The following is a 14,851-nucleotide window of genomic DNA, read 5'->3' as shown; positions in this document are numbered from 1 at the left end:
TCCTCAGTCCCCTTCTCCTCCTGCCTTTAATCTTTTCCAGCATCGTGGTCTTTTCCAGTGAGTCAGTTCTTCGCATCAGGTGGCCAAAAAACTGGCATTTCAGCTTCAACATCAATCCTTCCAAGGAACACCCAGGACTGATCTCCTTTAGGATGGACTGGTTGGATCTCCTTGCAGTCCAACAGACTCTCAAGAGTCTTCTCCAATACCACAGTTCAAAAGCATCAATTCTTCAGCGCTCAGCTTTCTTTATATTCCAACTCTCACATCCATACATGACTACTGGAAAAACCATAGCCTTGACTAGACAGATCTTTGTTGGCAAAGTAATGTCTCTGCTTTTTAAAATGCTATCTAGGTTGGTCATAAGTCTTCCTCAGACTTCCTTGCCTTTTTGCATTTCTTTTTCTTGGGGATGGTCTTGATTTGTGCCTCCTGTACAATGTTGTGAGCTTCCATCCATAGTTCTTTATGCACTCTATTAGATCTAATCCCTTGAATCTGTTTGTCACTTCCACTGTATAATCATAAGGGGTTTGATTTAGGTCATACCTGAATGGTCTAGTGGTTTTCCCTACTTTCTTCAGTTTAAGTCAATAAGGAATTCATGATCTGTGCCACAGTCTGCTCCCAGTCTTGTTTTTGCTGACTGTATAGAGCTTCTCAATCTTTGGCTGCAGAGAATAAAATCAATCTGATCTCAGTGTTGACCAACTGGTGATGTCCATTTGTAGAGTCTTCTCTTGTGTTGTTGGAAGAGGTGTTTACTATGACCAGTGCATTCTCTTGGCAAAACTCTATTAGCTTTGCCCTCCTTCATTGTGTACTCCAAGGCCAAATTTGCCTGTTACTCCAGGTATTTCTTCACTTTCTACTTTTGCATCCCAGTCCCCTATAATGAAAAGTTGAAGTGAAGTTACTCAATCATGTCCTACTCTTTGCGATCCTTTGGACTGTAGCCTACTAGGTTTCTCTATCCATGATATTTTCCAGGCAAGAGTACTGGAGTGGGTTGCCAATTCCTTCTTCAGGGAGTCTTTTTGACCCAGGGATTGAACCCAGGTCTCCTGCATTGCAGGCAGACGCTTTACCCCCTAAGCCATGATGGAAGCCCCTAATGAAAAGGACATCTTTTTTGGGTGTTAGTTCTAGAAGATCTTGTAAATCTTCATAGAACCATTCAACTTCAGCTTCTTTAGCATTACTGGTTGGGGCATAGACTTAGATTACTGTGATACTGAATGGTTTGCCTTCAAATGAACAGAGATCAATCTGTTGTTTTTGAGATTGCAACAAGTACTGTATTTCAGACACTTTTGTTGATTGGGATGGCTACTCCATTTCTTCTCAGGGATTCTTGTCCACAGTAGTAGATATAATGGTCATCTGAGTTAAATTCACCCATACCGGTCCATTTTAGTTCGCTGCTTCATAAAATGTTGATGTTTACTCTTGCCATCTCTTTGACCACTTCCAATTTGCCATGATTCATGGGCCGAACATTCCAGGTTCCTATGCAATATTGCTCTTTATAACATCGGACTTTACTTCCATAACCAGTCACATCTACAACTGGGTTTTGTTTTTGCTTTGCTCCATCTCTTCTTTCTTTCTGGAGTTATTTCTCCAGTAATCTCCAACAGCATATTGGGCACCTACCAACCTGGTGAGTTCATCATTCATTGTCCTATCTTTTTGCTTTTTCATACTGTGCATGGGGTTCTTAAGGCAAGAATACTGAAGTGGTTTGCTATTCCTTTCTCCAGTGGACCATATTTTGTCAGAACTCTCCACCATGACCCATCCATGTTGGGTGGCCCTACATGGCATAGCTCAAGTTTCATTGAGTTAGACAAGGCTGTGGTCCATGTGATCAGATTGGTTAGTTTTCTGTAATTGTGGTTTTCAGTCTGTCTGCCCTCTGGTGGAGAAGGATAAGAGGCTATGGAAGCTTCCTGATCTCTCCCAGTCAGGGAGAGACCAACTGAGGGGGAAACTGGGACTTTTTTTTTTCTTTTTTTTGAAACTGGGTCTTGTTCTGATGGCCTGGCCAAGCTCAGTTCAGTTCAGTTCAGGTCAGTCACTCAGTCATGTCCGACTCTTTGCAACCCCATGAATTGCAGCACGACAGGCCTCCCTGTCCATCACCAACTCCCGGAGTTCACTCAGATTCACGTCCATCGAGTCAGTGATGCCATCCAGCCATCTCATCCTCTGTTGTCCCCTTCTCCTCCTGCCTCCAATCTCTCCCAGCATCAAAGTCTTTTCCAATGAGTCAACTCTTTGCATGAGGTGGCCAAAGTACTGGAATTTCAGCTTTAGCATCATTCCTTCCAAAGAAATCCCAGGGCTGATCTCCTTCAGAATGGACTGGTTGGATCTCCTTGCAGTCCAAGGGACTCTCAAGAGTCTTCTCCAACACCACAGTTCAAAAGCATCAATTCTTCGGTGCTCAGCCTTCTTCACAGTCCAACTCTCACATCCATACATGACAACTGGAAAATCCATAACCTTGACTAGACAGACCTTTGTTGGCAAAGTAATGTCTCTGCTTTCAAATATGCTATCTAGGTTGGTCATAACTTTTCTTCCAAGGAGTAAGCGTCTTTTAATTTCATGGTGGCAGTCACCATCTGCAGTGATGTTGGAGCCCCCCAAAATAAAGTCTGACACTGTTTCCACTGTTTCCCCATCTATTTGCCATGAAGTGATGGGACCAGATGCCATGATCTTTGTTTTCTGAATGTTGAGCTTTAAGCCAACTTTTTCACTCTCCTCTTTCACTTTCATCAAGAGGCTTTTTAGTTCCTCTTCACTTTCTGCCTTAAGGGTGGTGTCATCTGCATATCTGAGGTTATTGATATTTCTCCCAGCAATCTTGATTCCAGCTTGTGTTTCTTCCAGTCCAGCGTTTCTCATGATGTACTCTGCATATAAGTTAAATAAGCAGGGTAACAATATACAGCCTTGACGTACTCCTTTTCGTATTTAGAACCAGTCTGTTGTTCCATGTCCAGTCCTAACTGTTGCTTCCTGACCTGCCAAGCTCAGTAAACCTTTAATCCAATTTTCTGTTGATGGTCAGGGCTGTGTTTCTGACCTGAGGCCAAACTCTGGTGGAGGTAATGAAGATAACGGAGACCTCCTTCAAAAAGCCCCATGCATGCACTGCTACACTCAGTGCCCCCAGCCCTGCAGCAGGCCACCACCAACCCATGCCTCTGCTGGAGAGTCCTAGACACTCACAGGCAAGTCTGGGTCAGTCTCTTGTGGAGTCATTGCTCCTTTTTCCTGGGTCCTGGTGCATACAATGTTCTGTTTGTGCCCTCCAAGAGCCTGTTTCCCAAGTCCTGTGTAAGTTCTGGCAGCTCTGTGGTGAGGTTAATGTTGACCTCCTCCAAGAGGGCTTATGCCATACCCAGGTCTACTGCACCCAGAGCCCCTGAGTCTTCAGCATTTCACTGCTGACTCGTATCTCTGCAAGAGACACTCGCGGTTCTGTCTCAGTCTCTGTGGGGTCTCTGGGTCCTGGGGCACACAAGGTATGTTTGAGCCCTCTGAACATCTCTGCCAGGTATGGGGTTTGATTCTAAATGTGATAGGGTAGCCTATCCCTTCTCCAGGGGATCTTCCTGACCCAAGAATCAAACCCAGGTACCCTGCATTGCAGGCAGATTCTTTACCAACTGAGCTATCAGGGAAGCCCCATTATGTTTCTCATTACCCAGTGAATCAGGTTCTGACCTGAGTTATCAGTGAACTATTCCCATGGCCCTCTGTTTTATCCTCCCATCCACTACTGTCTTCCCAAACAGTCACCATCCTGCTCAGTCTTCTTTCTTTGTCCACTGAAGCCTGCTCATCTGGAAAACCTTCCCTCTCTATCTTACTCTTTCATTCACCTCCAGCTCAGAGTCCAGCTCATCCAAGAGGGCTTCCTGATTCAATCAGAATTTGGTGCGTTTGTTAGCTTATCTTTCTAACATTAATCTTGCTGCTTTCTATAGAATTAATACACAGAAATTTCTTTTGCCTGTTCACTAATTCTATAGCATATAGCAGGAAAATGGTAGGGGAAAAATATGTTAACCAAATGCATAAACTATTCTTACTAGCAGTTTTCTGTGAGTAAAGTCAGAGGTGCAGAAAGGTCTGTGAGGTGATACTGATAAAAGGAAAAAGTCATTATTACTATCCATTCAACTCCAAGCAGCTGTGATTTTAATTGATGAAAATACCAGTTATGATTTACTGATGGCAAGTATTTGACTCTCAAAGAAAAATGCCTCTCCTGAGAAGCGTCCTTCCATACAGCATACAAGAAATTCACTCAGAACTGAACTACTACTGCCCCCTGTAGCCCATCCAATATATATCAGGACATAGTACAAAATGTTTTGCCTTGGCATTCTTAGGAAAAGGTTTTATTCCTAGTGTAACAATGATTGTCTACCCAGCACTCATCTCACACGCTAGCAAAGTAATGCTCAAATTTCTCCAAGCTATGCTCCAACAGTATGTGAACCAAGAACTTCCAGATGTTAAAGCTGGATTTAGAAAAGGCAGAGGAACCAGAGATCACATTGCCAACATCTGTTGCATCATAGAAAAAGCAAGAAATTCCAGGAAAATGTCCACTTCTGCTTTATTGATTACACCAGAGCCATTGACTATGTGGATCAGAACAACCTGTGGAAAATTCTTCAAGAGATGGGAATGCCAGACCACCTTTCCTTCCTCCTGAGAAATCTGTATGCAGGTCAAGAAGCAACAATTAGAACCAGACATGGAACAATGGACTGGTTCCAATTTGGGAAAGGAGTATGTCAAGGCTGTATATTTTCACCCTGCTTATTTAACTTATATGCAGAGTACATCATGTGAAATGTTTGGCTGGATGAAACACAAGCTGGCATCAAGATTGCCAGTAGAAATATCAATAACTTCAGCTATGCAAATGACACCACCCTTATGGCAGAAAGAGAAGAGGAACTAAAAAGATTCTTGATGAAAGTGAAAGAGGGGAGTGAAAAAGCTGGCTTAAAACTCAACACTCAGAAAACTAAGATCATGCTGACAAGGGTCTGTCTAGTCAAAGCTATGGTTTTTCTAGTAGTCATGTACGGATATGAGAGTTGGAACATAAAGAAAGCTGAGAGCCAAGGAACTGATGCTTTTAAACTGTGGTTTTGGAGAACACTATTGAGAGCTGGTGGATAGCAAGGATATCAAACCAGTCAATCATAAAGTAAATCAGTCCTGAATATTCATTGGAAGGACTGATGCTGAAGCTGAACCTCCCATACTCTGGCCAGCTGATGCAAGGAACTGGCTCATTGGGAAAGACCCTGATGCTGGGAAAGATTGAAGGCAGGAGAAGAAGGGGATGACAGAGGATGTGATAAGGTTGGGTGGCATCACTGACTTCGATGGACATGAATTGAGCAAGTTCTGGGAGATGGTGAAGGAAAGGGAAGCCTGGTGTGCTGCAGTCCATGGGGTCACAAAGAGTTGGACACAACTGAGTGACTGAACTGAACTAAACTGAATGTGGCTTAAGGGACTGTGACCCTAACCCAGCCCCTAGATGGGCTTTAACTAGCCTAAAACAATCATGATTATATAATGTTTCTTACCTAAGTTGGTTAAGCAACCTGGCTTCAGTAATCACCTTGTGGCATTCTTTTGGTAATGGAAACTATGCTGAGCCAAATCAGACTGAAAGCATAATTGAGGGAGAAACTCTTCCAAAACATACTCTCTCAGCCCATCTGTGAATAGAAATAAGATAGTGGCTTTTCAGGTTCAATTTCTTATTGGCCTTTTTAGCTTTCTAGGTAAGAACTTCGTGATGTTGAAACCTGTGGGTCTGTGTTCCACTAGCAACAAATGATTATTTTTGGTTATTTTTACTGAGTTCCCCATTATTGTGATAGCATCTCTATAACTTCAAGATCTTTGTCTTCTTTTTTAAAAAGAAGTGTCAAAAGCATTATTATTTTAATTCCATACTGCCCTCTTTATGTTGCCTCCTCCCATGAGAAATAACTCTTCTAGTATGAAAATTACTAAATTTCACTAACTAAACTGAATGCGAAACACTGATGGCATCCTCTGTTGAAGTGAAGTCACTCAGTCGTGTCTGACTCTTTGTGACCCCATGGACTGTAGCCTACCAGACTCCTCCGTCCCTGGGATTCTCCAGGCAAGAGTACTGGAGTGGGTTGCCGTTTCTTTCTCCAGGAATTTAAAAACATGGTCAAATATGTTTCTACAAAAATGATGTTTCCCAAAAGAGGGGACTTGAGAGTTATTCACAAGAATACTTAAGTTTTGTGTTTTTATTTGAATGGCATTCTAGAAAATGAATTAACATAAGCATATTTGGATCATTTGTATATTATAATTGAAAACTGCCCCACAGTGTCACTGCCTGAGTTCCTGTTCCTACTTCCAACAGAGTTGATGCCAAGTTGTAGTTCTTGAATTGTTGCCAGGAATGAGAAAAGGACGCTGGTGAGCTTGATACATTGAGGATGTCTTTTTACCAAAAGAAGGCCAAACAGTATCACAACAGACCACATGAAATAGGTTTCTCAGTAGTCTAATTCGAGAAAAATGGAGGGAGAATTGAGTCATCAATTTGTAGCATGCCAAATGTAAATGAACTTCCATCTTAGCACTCAGTTCTGTATTTATGTTGCAAGCAGGATTCAGATTGAAAAAATAATGTCATTTGCTATATAAAATTAAAGTTGTTAGCTAGGTTGTTTTGTAGCTTTGTTTTTATCTAATCAAAATTTCTTTCATATAGATGAATAAGCATTTTTACCTTGTTTATCTAAGTGTACATTTAGTAACATCTCAGTTTATCCCTAGCTAGATGCATGATTTTGGACAAGATTTAAAACTTCTTTGTTCTTGTTTCCTTATCTATAAATAAGGGGTAATAGTATTGTTCACTTTATTAGATTTTATGAGAATTAAATGATTTAATGTATGTAATGAATTCAGACTTGTACCTGAAATTATAGTAAGCACACTGAGTTAGATCTACTGTAACTACTACTTAATTTTTTACTACTGTTACAAATAAAATAATTTAAGCCAATGCTGAAGGTTCATTAGGACTTTTCCCTTTTAAAGCATGTGCTAAGTTTGATGTCTTCCTTTTCTCAGTCACTACTAGAGAACTTAGCACTAGATCTGTGGCACATGAATAGCAAGACAGGTTTCATAATGTTTCCTTTGGCCTTATTTCTGGTTCCATTCATGCTCCCACCCATATTTTCCTTTCTGCTTTGCTCTTTTAATTTATGAGGTTTTGTTGCACTTTATGTATCTTTTAAAACATTCTTAAATCTTCTTGGAACTGAAGGTGTGGTACATAAAAATCAGTAAAAATGCTTCTCCACTTTTAGACTGTGTGAAAGTAGGGCATTTAATAGACAATAAGCCTCACTGGGACATATTACCACATACAGGAAGGATCTCAGAAATCATTTCCTGGACTGTGCAATATTTTCTCAGGAGTAGGAATATAATATAATTAACCAGAGTTAACTTCTGTCCGTTGTATCAATGTTGCAGATGTTTATTCCATTTCTGTAAAAAATCCTTATGTAGTATTCTGTTCTAATTTTTTAACACTTTCACAGTGATTACATTTAGGAAGTGCAATGTTTGTTTATATTCTAATTAGATTTCTAATTTTTTGATGATTTCTCAATTTTTCTTGAAAGGGAAATATATGCGTTCATGGTAAAAATACTCTGTTTCGAATCCAAAAAAACAGAGTATTATTTGTGATGACAGTTATATAATTTCCCTTTCCTGATCTTTCTGCTCCATTTTCTGGGCCAGATTCAACCTTAAACATTTTGAACTGAGATAAATGAATATCCTGTAAGAGAATTTTAGCTGCCTTTTAGAGTTTGTTAAGTGAGATGTGAAGTAGCGATTCAGCAGGTGTTGAAATTTGCTACTTATAGTCCTTGGGGGGGGGGAAATAAACCTATCAGTGTATCAAGAAATATTTTGCTTTTAAAGCAATTATCACTTTGTATTGAGGCCTGAGATGAGAGAGAGAAAGGAAGAGATAACTTTACTTAAAAGCACCATCCATATCCACAAGGACCATTATTCTCCAATTAAAATTCTCTACTCAACTTGACATTCAACTCTGATTTTACTTATTTTTTTTCTTCAATGATATTTATTTGATGTATAATTTATTAAGACAATGTAAAGAGGAAAACTGAACTTGAAGACTTCTAAGTAATAGATAACTTTTAAGTGCTTCTTCCTGTTTCCCCACATCTAACTAGTTCAGATATTATAGCATGACTTATAAAAATAGTTGATTTCTTCACTTATTAGTTATTATAATTTCTGCCTGTTGGACTTGCCCAGGAATAACAGCAGAATATTTATTCTCTTAGTATTGCCATCTATTCTCTATGTGATCAATATCTACCATCTGCTGGTCATATAAAGTTAGATAGCTGCAAATGGCTTTTCACAGTGTCCTTGCAAAATGCAATCACCAATTTTAGGTTTCCTTGAGATGTGTAAACAAAAAATAATTTTGATACATAGGGATTTCTGGTTCTTTCCAATCTGTGAATCGGCCTGATAGAAAAATGAAGTGGTGGGTGACATGAATCATATTAATGGATGTATTTAATGTGTTTGCCAACCTCTTTGCTTCACATTTCATGGATTATTATTCTAAGCATGCCCCTCCCAGCTTCCTTGGAATCCTGACAGCAAAGCTTTTAAGTTCAAGAATATTTAAAAAGAGTTGTGAGTAGGTGGATCATGTTAATGTTAATGAGTCTGTATGGTATGTTTTGTTGAGTTCTTCTCATATTGGCCCTGATGATCTATTTGAAATACTTATCCTTCCTAGATAAAATGCTATCAGTCATCCATTAAAAAAATTAAAAGAAAAAATTTTGGCTGCATTATGTGGCTCGCGGAATCTTCGTTCCCCGCCTAGGGATCAAACCTGGGCCCTTGGCAGTGAAAGCATGGAGTCCTATCCACTGGGTCAATGGGATTAAATTTAAATCTTCCTGGGTTACATTAAGTTACTTTCATTCACTGGAATTAGTTTATCAGATTTTAAAAAATGAATACATGTTCCTTGTTCAAAGAACAAATTCAAACAGTACAAAAGGGTTCAAAGAGAAAAGTTTCTTTCCCTTACTCATACTCAAATTTCACTTTTGGGTATCTTCCAGAAATTTTCTCTGTGTATATATTTAATTTCCAATTAAATTTTTTCAAGTGGAACAATTCATATATTTAAAATAATAAAAGATAATTTTCTTTTGTATTCACCTCTTTTATTTCATTCCCAGGGGAAACTAATATAAACAATCTTTCTCAATGCCTAGATAAAAGCAAATATCTTGTAATGTCTGATTCTTAAAAATAAGAAGATGCTCTACATGTTATTTGGCAATTGTCTTCTCATATAACATTACATGGACATCCCTAAAAAGTAACAGATATAAATCTTATTTTTTTAACAGCTAAGTAACAATAGTACTTAGAATGGATATTCCATAACTAATTGCAACTATGATGCTGTATAAGCATCCTTATACAGTAGTCTTATATTTTCAGGGGATTTTTTTTCTTTTTTAAAATTTTTTATTGATATACTGTTATTTTACAATGTTGTATTCATTTCAGATGTACAACAAAGTGATTTGGTTATACATATATGTATATATTTTTCAAATTCTTTTCCTTTATAGGTTTTTATAAAATATTGAGTATAGTTTTCTGTGTTATACAGTAGATCCTTGTTGGTTATCTGTTTTATATATAGTAGTGTGTATATGTTAATCCCAAACTCCTAATATCCCTCACCCACCTTCCTCTTTGGTAACTGTAAGTCTGTTTTCTATGTTCATGGATCTATTTCTGTTTCTGTTTTGTATGTAAATTCATTTCTATATTTGTCTTTGTCTGGCTTACTTCGTTTAGTATGATAATCTCTAGGTCTATCCATGTTGCTGAAAATGGTATTATTTCGTACTTTCTATGGCTGAGTAGTATTTCATTGTGTATGTAATCGTATATATGTGTGTGTGTGTGTGTGTGTGTGTGTGTGTGTGTGTGTGTGTGTGTGTGTATAGTGGCTTCCTAGGTGGCATAGTGGTAAAGAATCCACCTGCCGGTGCTGGAGATGCAGGAGTCTTGAGTTCAATCCTTGGGTCAGGAAGATCCCCTGGAGTAGGAAATGGCAACTCACTCTTGTATTCTTGCCTCAAAACATCCCACGGACCAAGGAGCCTGGCAGGCTTCAGACCATGGGGTCGCAAAGAGTCAGACACAACTGAGCAACTGAGCATACGGTACGCGTGTGTATATATCACATCTTCTTGACCCGTTCATCTGTTGTTGGACGTTTATGTTGCTTCTGTGTTCTGGCTATTGTAAATAGTGCTGCAATGAACACTGGGGCGCATGTATCTTTTCAAATTATGGTTTTCTCTCTCTGGTAAAATGTTTCATCTCTTGTTCAACTCTTAGAAAAAACCCAACTCTATATGCTCAAGAGTGGGATTGCTGTATCATATGGCAGTTCTATGATTATTATTTTAAGGAGCTTCCATACTGTTCTCCATAATGGTTGCACCACTTTACATTCCCACCAGCAATGTAGGGTTCCATTTTCTGCACACCTTCTCCAGCATTTATTATTTATAGACTTTTTTGATGATGGCCATTATAACTGGTGTGAAGTGATACCTCATTGTAGTTTTTATTTGCATTTCTCTAATTGGTGGTAAATAAATAAAAATTTATTTCTATACATAGAGAATGGTAGAGAACTGTTTGAATTTTTTTCCTAGATGACTAGTCCACTATATTTACACTATAAATTAAGTAAGCTCTACTTTCTTTGATGAATGGAATGCTACTCTTGTAATTTATCTATACTTGATAGTTTTTCTTTTACTATTTTATTACAGTAGCATTATAGTCCATTTAATATTTGACAAGGCAAGTCCCATATCACAATTCTCTTTTTCAGAGTCTTCTTGCCTATTCTTGGATGCTTTCATTTTATCTTTTAAATGTTGCTCTGAAATACCTATATGTGAATATTTAATTCAATTATATTTATATATTAATTTTGGAAATATTATGTTTTATGATGCTAAAACTCCTCATTCAGGATCAGGGTATATCATTCAGTTTGTTCAAGTTTAGATTTATGTTCTTTAGTACAATTTTATATTTTTCTTCATGTATATTTTGTCATAATTATTTCTCTCATGAATGATATTTCTATACCTGTTATTTTATGCTATATTATTCTAGGTTATTGGCACTATAAAGAGAAACTAAGTACTTTTTATATTACCTCAGAACTATTATTTTTTATACTACTAACTTAGTAAACTGATTTCTTAGAGTTTATATGTCTATAATCACATCCTTCAGGAAAGAATAATTTTTAAATTTTCTAAAATTTATATGAATTATTTTTGCATATTAATACATTGGCTGTTAAATGATGCCAAATAATAACGTTGATGTGGACGTCATGCATTGTTCCTGATTTTAGTAGAAATGACTATAGCATTTTATTGTTTAGTTTGATGTTGGCTCTTGGTTTGTGACAGTCTCTGTCATATTTCTTTCTATTATTTTCTTTTTGGAGGCTTATAAAATTAGGAATGGATGGCGAATTTTGATAAATCTTAATTTAGTAGACTATTGTTATAGCTGTAACAATATTCTTTTTTATACTGAATTATCTTGAAAGGTTGTTTAGTACTGAACTATACTTGTATACCTAGAATAAACTCAAATTATTGCCCTGTTCATTTAATGCTAGATTAGATTAATAATATTTTACTTGGAATTTTGCATCCATGTTCATAAGGAAAACTGATTTAAAAGTTTCTTTTACTATTTATTGGGTTTTGTTAATAAGGCATTGCTACCTGCATAAATGGAGATTAATGCATTTTTCTATGAGCTAGAGTACATTAAGTGACATGAATCAATGTTTTAAGATTATATCTGCATAGCTACCAGGGTCTGTGACTTCTTAAAGATACATCTTCAGTTATTTCTTTATGATTATTGGTCTGTTTAGTTTTTCATTCTTTTTCTGGGCTAACTTTGGTCATTTTTATTTTGATGGAAAATTACCACTTCCCCTGCAGTTTTCAATTTTATTTCTATAAGGTTACACAGATTTCTCCCACAATTCCGATAACCCTTCCATATCAGTGGTTAAATCTGTTTTAAAACCATATATATTTTGCTTTCTGAATTAAAAAAAATGGGTTTATCTTTTATCCCTTTTTTTTTTTCTTAAAGAAACTCCTTTATTTCAGATTGCTTCCAAAGAAGAGTTAACTGAAGTAGAAAAGGTGGAACACAGGCACACAGGCAGAGCAGAGAGTAAGTCCAGAGAGGGCATGCCGTGGGGAGGGGGCAGTTAGTCCTCATCTCAGTCTCACAGTTTTTGTCTATAATTAGTACTTCAGGCATTAGATAAAGAAGTCTCTGCTCTCTAGCTATCAGACTGTCAGTAGTGGATTGGCACAATGCTGAGATGGCAACTTGAATAGACTAGAAACCTCTACCTGCTTTTCTATATTGGGGAAGATACTGAAACCATGTTTCTGACAATAAATTTAGTTATTAGATTTGTGTCCAAGTTTATTTACTGGCTATGCTTGGGACACTGTAGGCAATCAACTGATAATTGTAGAAATGAATGAATCTCTGTTGAGTGCTCTTAAACTCACTGAGCTCATCATCTGCATCTAGAGAGTGGAATGGTAATACCAATCTCATGGGTTTAGTTTGAGGATTAAATAAAATGAGTGCTTGTGTCTGCAGGTATTTTCTCAGTAATAGAATTTTATGAAAATGTAAAATTTATGGCCTGATAATATAGTACCAATGTTAGTTAAATTAGACTGTTGGATTACTAAGTCGTCTACTGAAAACTTATTGTGTTTTTATTTCCCTGACCTTTGTTTAATGGCTTAACATTCAATAATAAGCAACTTAAAAAATAAAACTTACCAGCCATGGACTGCTCATTGGAATTTGGGTGAACATATACAGTTTTCCTGGTACATGGTGAAATGTGACCTAAAGGCTTTCTCCATTTCTGAACTTCATCATATATATATATTTAAAATATATTAAATACATATGTTTAATTTAGTAATTAAATCAAACAACTTAGCAACATTTGACTACAAAAATAGCATGCTGATTTAACATCATCTGCACTCATGTTGCTGTTTAGTTGCTAAGTTGTGTCCGATTCTTTGCGACCCCGTGGACTGCAGCACGCCAGGTTTCCCTGTCCTTCACTATCTCTTGGAGTTTGTGCAAACTCATGTCATTGAGTCAGTGATGCCATCCAACTATCTCATCCTCTGTTGCCCCTTCTCCTCCTGCCCTTGAACTGTACCAGCATCAGGGTCTTTTCCAATGAGTCAGCTCTTTGCATGAGGTGGCAAATATCGGCAACCTTATAGAAATAAAAGTATCGGAGTTTCAGCTTCAGCATCCAGTGAACACCCAGGGCTGATCTCCTTTAGGATTGACTGGTGTGAATTCTTTGCAGTCCAAGGGACTTTCAAGAATCTTCTCCAACATCACAGTTCAAAAGCATCAATTCTTCAGCCCTCAGCTTTCTTTATGGTCCAACTCTCACATCCATACATTACTACTGGAAAAACCATAGCTTTGACTAGATGGAACTTTGTTGTCAAAGTGATGTCTCTGCTTTTTAATATGCTGTCTAGGATTGCCATATCTTTTCTTCCAAGGAGTAAAAATCTTTTATACTGATAGCTGCAGTTGCCATCTGCAGTGGTTTTGGAGCCCAAGAAAATGAAATCTGTCACTGTTTCCATTCTTTTCCCCATCTATTTGCCACGGAGTTGTGGGACCAGATGCCATGATCATAGTTTTTTGAATGTTGAGTTTTAAGCTAACTTTTTCACTCTCCTCTTTCATATTCATCAAGAGGCTCCTTAGTTCCTCTTTACTTTTTGCCATTAGGGTGGTATCATCTGTGTATCTGTATTTCTTGCAGCAGTCTTGATTCCTGTTTGTACTTCAACCAGCCAGACATTTCGCATGATATACTCCACATATAAGTTAAAGGAGCAGGGTGACTATATACAGCCCTGATGTACCTCCTTACCCAATTTGGAACCAGTCCTTTGTTCCATGTCTGGTTCTAACTGTTGCTTCTTGATCTGTATACAGGTTTCTCAGGAGTCAGGTGAGGTGTTCTGGTATTCCTATCTTTAAGAATTTTTCCATAGTTTGTTGTGATTGACACAGTCAAAGGCTTTAGTGTAGTCAAAGAAACAGAAGTAGATATTTTTCTGGAATTCTCTTGCTTTTGCTATGCTTCAATGGATGTCCACAATTTAATCTCTGGTTCCTCTTCCTGTTCTAAATCCAGCTTGTACATCTGGAAGTTCTTACTTCACGTACTGTTGTAACCTAGGTTGAAGGATTTTGAGTATCACCTTGCTAGCTTCTGAAATGAGTGCAATTGTTTGGTATTTTGACCATTCTTTGGCATTGTCTTTCTTTGGGATTGAAATGAAAACTGACCTTTTCCAGTCCTGTGGCCATTGCTAAGTTTTCCAAATTTGCTGGCATATTGAGTGCAGCACTTTAACAGTATCACCTTTTAGGATTTGAAATAGCTCAGCTGGAATTTGATCACCTCCACTAGCTTTGTGTGTCATAATACGTCCTAATTCCCACTTTATGTCACACTCCCTGATCTCTGGCTCTAGGTGAGTGACTCACAGCACCATGGTTATCTGGG

The sequence above is a fragment of the Capricornis sumatraensis genome, chromosome 5 (genome assembly GCF_032405125.1).
Source record: "Capricornis sumatraensis isolate serow.1 chromosome 5, serow.2, whole genome shotgun sequence".
Classification (NCBI taxonomy): Eukaryota; Metazoa; Chordata; class Mammalia; order Artiodactyla; family Bovidae; genus Capricornis; species Capricornis sumatraensis.
This window is presented reverse-complemented; position numbering follows the sequence as displayed.